Source organism: Gouania willdenowi, unplaced genomic scaffold (assembly GCF_900634775.1).
Source record: "Gouania willdenowi unplaced genomic scaffold, fGouWil2.1 scaffold_32_arrow_ctg1, whole genome shotgun sequence".
Classification (NCBI taxonomy): Eukaryota; Metazoa; Chordata; class Actinopteri; order Blenniiformes; family Gobiesocidae; genus Gouania; species Gouania willdenowi.
This window is the reverse complement of record NW_021145091.1, coordinates 1,719,368-1,729,200: the sequence shown is the minus strand read 5'-3', so window position 1 is coordinate 1,729,200 and position 9,833 is coordinate 1,719,368.

Here is a 9,833-nt window from a genome sequence, read left to right as displayed (position 1 = left end):
TCAGTTCTTTGACCAGCACAATCTCCAATATCAAACAGTTCATCTACAATATGTTGAATGGCCGTTGTTGACACATGAAGGACAGCTTGCATGCACAGGAGCAGAGAAGCAATTCGCCGTTGTGTAGGGTCTTCAACAGATTGATTCTCAGGTTCAGCATCAATTAAATCCAAATCCAAATCCTCCTGTTCCCCAGTTATAAAGGCTTGTGGCAAACTACCAACAATTAGGTCTGGTCTGATATCATCCAAGGTAGCAAACTTGTGACAACGGGTTCTGTGACTTGAAAAGCTGCTGTAAAGCCTTGACTTATAAGGACAGCCTGAAAATGGACATCCAACTGTTTCTGAAGTTTTTAAATGTTGACTTAAATGAATGAAGTAGCGTTTGATGGTGGTGGGTTCCAAATAACGACATAGTTCACACCGTAATTTTTGGACAGGACTGGGTACTTTGTGCGTTTTTAAGTGCACCGTTAGAGCCACATATGATTTTACAATTGTTGTGCAGTTTGGATAAATGCAGACCAAACCTCTTCTTCCATGTCCATGTTTACCTTTGTAATGATTTAGTATTCTTTGTTCAATGTAAGTTGAGAAACTGCAAAATTTACAGATCCACTTCATCCACGTACTCAGGTAAAGGGTAAGGCTCGTTCTTCCACCTGAAACACAAAAATTTAATTAAAATGTAATAAAACATTCTTAATGACTCCAATTTGAAGACGGTCCTGGTCAAACAAATGTTTCTTTCAGCTACACAAAATTAAATTTCAAGCGCCACTGCAGGTGTCGTAGAATGTTGCAAGAGCAATATTGTATATCCAATTACACAATGGAGTTTTTTTTTTCACTCAAACTTGGCTGTAAATACTGTTTAAGTGGTGCTAGCCCGCAGTTAGCTTTGCCCATTAGCTTCTTCCATTAGTGTGTATTGGTGACTCCGACCCAGAGGCAGCGAAGTTGCAATTGTGGTTTTCTGGCCAGAGACACCAGGGCAAGATGAAAGACCCCCCAATCATCCCACTAAACACTTGTATTACCCCGAGAGGAACTATGGAAAGGATTTATTAAGGTGAACAATTTACTTAGTACTGTTTTAAACAAGCACATTTTTTCCAGTTCGGCTTTACCTAGAGCTATGAAAATGTACTCTGTTCAGGCAGGGGTTGAGAGGTTAAGACTAGGGATGTAACGATTCACTCAACTCCCGATACGATTCGATTCACGATACGATTCTCTCACGATTTATTTTACAAAATGGGACTGTATATAAGTGACTGAAAAATATTCCTTTATTTTTTTTGGGAAAATACTACACTATTTTTCATTGTCAAAAGAATCCCTTGATAAACTATTCAAAACAATGCAATTTAACTAAAAATAAATCTTGAATGAAATAAACAAAGGAATAATACAAATGAAGAAGAAGCTTATTATTTAAATTCTGGTTCTATAGTAGGGATGTAACGATTAATCGTAAGGCAGTTAAAAATCGATTCATAGGTACCACGGTTCACATCGATGCTCTGAAAATTGAATCGCAGTACTTTCTTTTTAACCAGCAGAGGACTTGACGGGCGGAATCTGCTACTATTTTCTTTCTGGCCGCCATTTACTGTTAAACATGCTCATAAATGATTCTTTACTCCTTTAGCACCGAAAGAATATCTGAAATATTACGTGAATATCTGTAAAAGTCACGTTTTTCTATTAACTCTGTCTGCTAGCATAGCTTCTCTTCTTCACTGGTGGAATAACTGCATGCCAACCGACCACTGGGTTACCAGCGCCCTCTGCTGGTCTAAACAAATATCTGACGTAAATACAGTAAAATGACTGTTTTTTTTTTTTTAAAAGTCCAATTGTTAAGGCACAAAATACATTTTCAGTTGCACTTTTAAAAAAAAAAAGAACTATTATGCAGTTTTGAATTGTTTATTATAGAAACAAAATTTAAATTAATAGGTTTCTTCATTTGTATTATTCCTTTATTTATTTCATTCAAGATTTATTTTTAGTTAAATTGCATCATTTTGAATAGTTTATCAAGGGATTCTTTTGACAATGAAAAATAAAAGGAAAATAGTGTAGTATTTTCCCCAAAAAAATAAAGGAATATTTTTCAGTCATTTGTCTACAGTCCCATTTTGTAAAATAAATCGTGAGAAAATCGTATCGTGAACCCAGTATCGTGAATCGAATCGTATCGGGAGTTGAGTGAATCGTTACATCCCTATTCTATAGTAAACAATACAAAATTGCATAATAGTTATTTTACTTTTTAAAAGTGCAACTGAAAATGTATTTTGTGCTTTAACAATTGGACTAAAAAAAAAAAAAAAAACAGTCATTTTGCTGTATTTAGGTCAGATATTTGTTTGAACCAGCAGAGGGCGCTGGTAACCCAGTGGTCGGTTGGCATGCAGATATTTTGCAGTGAAGAAGAGATGCTATGCTAGCAGACAGAGCTAATACAAAAACGTGACAAACAAAGCAGCAGCCAACGTGCCGGAAAAGCAAAAAACGTGCAGGAAAAGCAACAATTAGAATAATAGAAAAGTGTCAAAAGGCGACAAAAACGTGTTGCGTCAATTGTTACTTTTACAAAGGGTTTTTTTGTCGCTGTTATGTTGCTTTGTTGTTAGATTTGCGTGACGCCAAATTGGAGAGAATGTGCTCAGTTCAGGTGGGAAATTAGGTGAAAATGGTTACCTTCGTGTGGTGCAGGGGCTCGACTGCTCAGTCACCGCGGAGTCCACAAGTTGCGTGGAACAGCATTTAAGCAATGCGGCGCGGAAATTGTGCAAGTACCAAAATACATGCTCGACAGAAAAAAAAACCTTTTAAGTTTACCTTTGCGAGGGCAGGGGTGTAGTTGCTAACTCTTTTCCCGACCTCGACTTGTTTCTGTCCGACCCGGAAACTGAACTTTAACTTGTCCGTCAGTGAAAACTATCCCAAAATTGTGGAACACGAAGCATGTAGGCAAATGAACAAGTATACCCATTTATATGACAAATGCCGTCCCTATATGTAGATTCAAAAAAAAAAAAAAAATTCAAAAACCGCTCGCCGACCCCCAAGCTAGCTAGAGCACCACATGACTTGCTCAAAATAACCAAAGTATAACAATATTTATATGTGCGTACAGCTTTAGGTAGTATTGTGCCTCTTTCATCTGTCTAAAACCCAAGTAAAATATAATGTACTTACTTTCAACACGCTCCACGAAGACAAAACTCCACCGCAGGAAAAGGCTGAGTTGTGGCCAGCTGGCCGCGAAGTCAAAGCGAAGGGCGGAGTGATGTGACTAGTGTCCTTCCGCTAATAGGCCTACCTCAGCTTTATCGAGATTTATTAATCTTAACAGCCATTTTTGAAGATGTTACGTTATATTTATTATTAAAAGTACGCTTTCTCCCTTCAAAAGTCTGTATAATATTTAGTCTGCATTTCCAGCACTATATGTGCTGCGCAATAATATGGTTGTGGGGTTACAAGATCCGGTCTCTTTCTAAAACTTACCAAACAAAGTCAAATTCATGTATTTAAATGTTACCTCAACACACCTCAAAGTGTTATTCACCTTTGAACTTATTGACACAAGTTAAAAACTTAAAACGATCATTGTCATGTGAAAACAAAGTACAATCTAACGTTACAATAACAAAATGGGCATACGACTCTTAACAGTGTATGTCTGCTTCTTCCCTTGTGTGTTTGCTCCTCCTTCTGGCTTTTGTCTTGCAGGTCCGTGGGATCCTCAGTGTGGAGTTACAGAGTCTCAACAACTCTGTCTCCACCCTTTCCTCTGCACACACCCAACACAGCATAACGTGGATGGCTGTTCATCATAGGAATGGGATCCACACAAGGTTCCTGCTGCTTAACAGAAGGTTTTCCTTGCCGCCATGATGAATTCATGTTGGGTGTGGGATACATATGTATGTGTATATACGTATATATGCATATGTGTGTATCCATAAAATGAAGAGTCCATCCTTAAGACTGCTCTACTGTAAAGTGTCTTGAGATACCATTGGTTATGATTTGGCGCTATAAAATAAAAGATTGATTGATTGATTGATTGATTGATTGAATTGTAATTAAACATTAGTAATTAAGAACATAATTGTAATTAAGTTTCTGAGGATGAAAAAATATAACTGAATTGTAATTGAAAATGTAATAAGTGAAAAATGTAATTGAGGCCAAGCCTGCAGCTCAGTAAGAACAGCTGTGTGTGCTGTGTGTCCTATCCTTCAGAATAAAAGTCAACTTCCACGTCGTGGAACCAGTGACCCTGGTCTTCTGTAGACTTCACACACCCAGTGACACTTTCCATTCAAACCAATCCGAGAGCAGTTAAAGGACGTAAACACTCCCTGACAGAACCCTTTGCCCCACCCCCATCAATCTGTGACCTGTAGGTAACAGTGAGTAAATGCCTCAGCGAGAATTGAACTCACAACCCCTGGTTTAACAGACCAGCGCTTTAACCTCTGAGCTATGAGACCCTGTCTGTCTGTCTGTGTGTGTGTGTGTGTGTGTGTGTGTGTGTGTGTGTGTGTGTGTGCGTGCGCGCGCGTGTGTGTGTGTGTCCATTGTTATGTGATAAATACATTTATTTATATATCTAAATAATATCCGCTGTTATTGAGGAAGTTTAGTATTATTTGTGCCATAGTATCTAGTCATCTTCCCCCTCCCAGTGTTTCCTGAATGGGCTCCTGACTCCCAGGTTGAGAACCCTTGTGTTAAAGAATACTGCAGAGCCTTCATGTAGTTCTGAGCTGCCTGCAGCCAATCAGAGCCACTCATGGAGGGTTTGAAGCTACAGATGCTGCAGGGTGAGAAAACACACACACAAACACACACACACACACACACACACACACACACACACACACACACACACACACACACACACACACACACACACACACACACACACACACACACACACACACACACACACACACACACACACACACACTGATCATCTGTAGTTTAAAGATGTGTAGCTCTGTGGGCCTGTACTACAAAGCTGGATACGTATATCCTGGATTTATCTCTGTTAGCGGGTTTCACCTAACCAAACATTCTCTGTCAGAGAGCAGCTGCACTATGAACTGAGATATCAACTCACTCTCTTAACCCAGGTGATTTCAGCCTGGCTACGTGCACGCTCCTGTGACAGGGGTGAGAAAGGACCCCCACACTTTGTGTATAGCAGCACAACTGCTGTATGTTCCTGCTGAGGCTGTCAGCGTCACCACAGTGTATAATGAAAGTGTATAATGAATGAATGAATGATCTGATTGGTCCGTGGATACAGAAAGTGTCTGACACACACAGCCTCAATCAGCTGACTAGGCATTTTACAAAGATTATCATTCAAAAGTATTAATATTGTTCATTTTTAGTGAGTCACACATAAACCTTTTAGTTTCTGGGCAAATATAGAATAAATGTTCCAAGGCTTCATCAATGTCTCTATATAAACCACACAGTTGTCACTATTTGGACTTGTGTGAGAGTTGGTATTACAGACCTTTACATGTTCTTTCCTAAAGGTGATGAATCCACAAAGATCCTTTTCTCATTTCAAATATGATGTTTCATACCAAAAGATATATTTTAGTTGATAAATTGTCCATAAATAAAGTCTATCAATAAATGTAACAGTCAGTCCTTTACTAAATAGTGCTCTTTATTTTGGCTATAGCTGTAGCTTGTTCTGCTCAACACCTCTTCCTTCTTGCTTGGTGAATCAGAACACGACACTTGTAAAGATATATAAGGAGGTTCCTGCAAGACATGCAAAAAGTATATCCTAATAAATATCATTACTGCTATTGTTTCCTAGCTTCTCTATAATCACATGGACCAGATTATCAATCTGTATGATAATCTAGACCTTAAAGCCATGGGACTTTATCTACTCTCAGATCAAGAACACACATTGACTTTTAATGAGCAGCTCGAGCAGCCAATAGTAATGCTTAAAACAGCTCATAAGATTGCTGTGTTGGTAGAAAGACCTTTGATTGGCTGACATCCATTCTGTATTGATAAACTTCATTTTCAGAACCTGGAGAAGGAGAAGAGATTCACTGTCTACTCAGAACACTTTGGATTGAAGATGGCGCCGCGGATGGTCGCCGCGGATGGTCGCCTCGGTACTGCGCTCTCTCGTAGTTGTTGTGTTTTTCTTTATTTTTGTAGTTTATTGCTCCCCTTCTCTGGTCTCTTTCACCAGAGAAGAACTATTACAAGTTGGACAGTCCTCTGCTGATCTTTTTTCACCGGTTCTCATTGAACCAGAAAGTTATGCAGAGATTCTCACCGGAGGAGCAGCAGCTCTCTATGGAATTTGCAGGAGACGCCGCAGACGGGGTAAACGAGCAGGCGCGCTCGTCAAACTGAGGCAGCGGGGATTACGCACTGCGCTTCCATCCATTCACCTGGCGAATGTCCGCTCACTGGCAAATAAAATGGACGAACTGCTGCTCCTAAACACCAGAAACTCGGACTTTTGCAGATCCGCCGCCCTGTGTTTTACTGAAACCTGGCTCAGTGAACTCATCCCGGACAGCTCTTTACATCTACCGGACTTTCAGCTCCTCAGAGCGGACCGCGTAAAAGAGCTGTGTGGGAAGACGAGGGGCGGTGGAATATGCTTTTACATTAACCAAGGTTGGTGTACAGATGTCACAGTGTTGAAACAGACGTGTAGCCCTAATCTGGAGAGTTTTTTTATAAACTGTAAACCGTTTTATTCTCCACGGGAGTTCTCCTCGTTTGTTATGGTCGGTGTTTACATCCCACCTCAGGCTTGTGTAACAGAGGCGTTACAGCACCTGGCCGACCAGATAGCAGACGTGGAGAAACAACATCCCGACTCTTTGCTAATCATTCTCGGGGATTTTAACAGAGCAAATCTAACCCACGAACTCCCGAAATACAGACAGCATATAAAGTGTCCCACCAGGGGTGCTAACACACTGGACCACTGCTACACTGTAATAAAGGATTCATATCACTCTGTTCCCCGTGCAGCTTTGGGGCTCTCTGATCACTGTCTGATTCACCTCATCCCCACCTACAGGCAGAAGTTTAAATCTGCTAAACCTGTAGTAAGGACTGTAAAGAAATGGACAGAGGAGTCAAAGCAGGAGTTACAGGACTGCTTTGACTGCACTGATTGGAGTGTTTTTGAAGCTGCATCAGACAACCTGGATGAACTGACTGACACTGTGACATCTTACATCAGCTTCTGTGAGGACATGTGTGTGCAGACCAAGACTTTCTGCACATACAACAACAACAAACCCTGGTTCACACCTCAACTTAGGATGCTACGTCAGGCTAAGGAGGAAGCCTACAGGAGTGGGGATAGGGACCTGTTCAGGCAAGCCAAGTACACACTATCCAGGGAGATCAAAGTAGCCAAGAGGTGCTACACTGAGAAGCTAAAACAAAGCTTCTCAAACAAAGATCCCTCTGCAGTGTGGAAAAGCCTGCATGAAGTTACCAACTATAGGAAACCCTCCCCCCACCCTACTGGTAACAAAAGACTAGCTAGAGACCTGAACAGCTTCTACTGCAGGTTTTCACACCCACCCCCCAGCTCATTAGCATCAGCCCATCACCTGGACTCTGCCCTTCCTGCTCCCCCTACTTCCCCCCCTACCTCTCCCTCTGTCCCCCCACCTGCCCTGAAGATCAATGAAAGAGATGTGTGCCAGCTTTTCAAAAAACAAAAGATCAAAAAGGCTCCAGGACCAGACGGAGTATCTCCCTCCTGCCTGAAAGCCTGTGCTGAGCAGCTGGCCCCCATCTTCACACGGATCTTCAACACATCACTGGAGCTGTGTGAAGTACCTTCCTGCTTCAAAAGTTCCAGCATCATCCCAGTCCCCAAGAAACCTGCCATCACAGGACTTAATGACTATCGACCCATTGCTCTGACGTCTGTAGTCATGAAGTCCTTTGAGAGGCTGGTTCTGAGCCACCTGAAAAAGATCACAGGACCCCTGCTGGACCCCCTGCAGTTTGCCTATCGGGCAAACAGGTCTGTCGAGGATGCAGTCAACATTGGTCTGAACTACATCCTGCACCACCTCGACTCCCCGGGGACCTACGCTAGGATCCTGTTTGTGGATTTCAGCTCTGCGTTCAACACCATCATCCCGGACATCCTTCACCAGAAACTCACCCAGCTCACAGTGCCGGCCTCCACCTGTCAGTGGATCACCAACTTCCTGACTGACAGGAAGCAGCAAGTAAGGCTGGGAAGCATCACATCTGGCACCCGGTCACTCAGCACTGGCGCCCCCCAGGGGTGTGTTCTCTCCCCACTGCTATTCTCCCTCTACACCAATGACTGCACCTCAGGGGACCCCTCTGTGAAACTCATGAAGTTTGCGGATGACACCACCGTCATCGGTCTCATCCGGGACGGGGACGAGTCTGCCTTCAGACGGGAGGTGGAACAGCTGGCTCTTTGGTGCAGTCAGAACCACCTGGAACTGAACCCACTCAAGACTGTGGAGATGACAGTGGACTTCAGGAGAAATCCCCCCCCACTCCCCCCCCTTACCATTTTAAATAGGGAATTGGCTACCGTGGACTCCTTCAGGTTCTTGGGATCCACAATCTCACAGGACCTGAAGTGGACCTCCCACATAGACTCAACCAGGAAAAAGGCACAGCAGAGGATGTACTTCCTGCGTCAGCTGAGGAAGTTCAACCTGCCCCAGGAGCTGCTGATAATGTTCTACACCTCCATCATTCAGTCTGTTCTGTGCACCTCCATCACTGTCTGGTTTGGATCTACAACCAAACTAGACAGACACAGACTACAAAGGATAGTCAGGACTGCAGAAAAGATCATTGGTGTTGATCTGCCCTCCATCCAAGACTTATACCTGTCCAGGGTCAGGAAACGGGCAGGTAGCATCACTGCAGACCCCTCTCACCCTGCACACAATCTGTTTAAACTCCTCCCCTCTGGCAGACGCTACAGATCACTGTACGCCAAAACAACCCGCCATAAAAACAGTTTCTTCCCCCAGGCTGTCACTCTGATCAACACTAAACAGTCAAAGAGTGTCAGTCCTGTTTCTGTGGAAAAACCCTGGAACCAAACATAACAACCCTGGATCAATCTGACACTGAGAATGTTCATGTACATACCTTTAATTTAAATGTTCTCCTGCACTACTTATCAATGCTCTACTGCACTATTTTCCTTTTATTATTATTATATTTTATTATTATCTTTCTTTTCTATTATCTTTTTTCGTTCTTTTTATCTTATTTTTTTTAACTTTTATTTTGTATTTGTTTATTTTTTTTATACTATTATTATTATTATTATTATTATTATTATTATTATTATTATTATCATCTTGTTATTTGCACATTCTAGTCTAACTACTGTTTATATTTATACTTATGTTTATACTTATCATCTCTTCTAGTTGATTGTTTATTATTGAATGTTTCACTATTGGAGAGAGCACAGTTGACCGAGTCAAATTCCTCGTGTGTACAACATACACTTGGCCAATAAAGATGATTCTGATTCTGATTCTGATTCTGATTCTGATTCTGATTACAATTCGCTCAAAGATGATTATGGACTTTTGACCAAACAACATTAAAAAAAAACATACTGCAGCTTTAAACTAAGGGATGAGTACTGCTGAATTTTCACCTGCCAACTTTCTGGGTGTTTAGAACCGTGATCGTTTTAACTCAACCAAATTTTTACACATTTTTGCAGCTTCATAGGCCAGTTAGCTCAGCTGGTCAGAGCGTGGT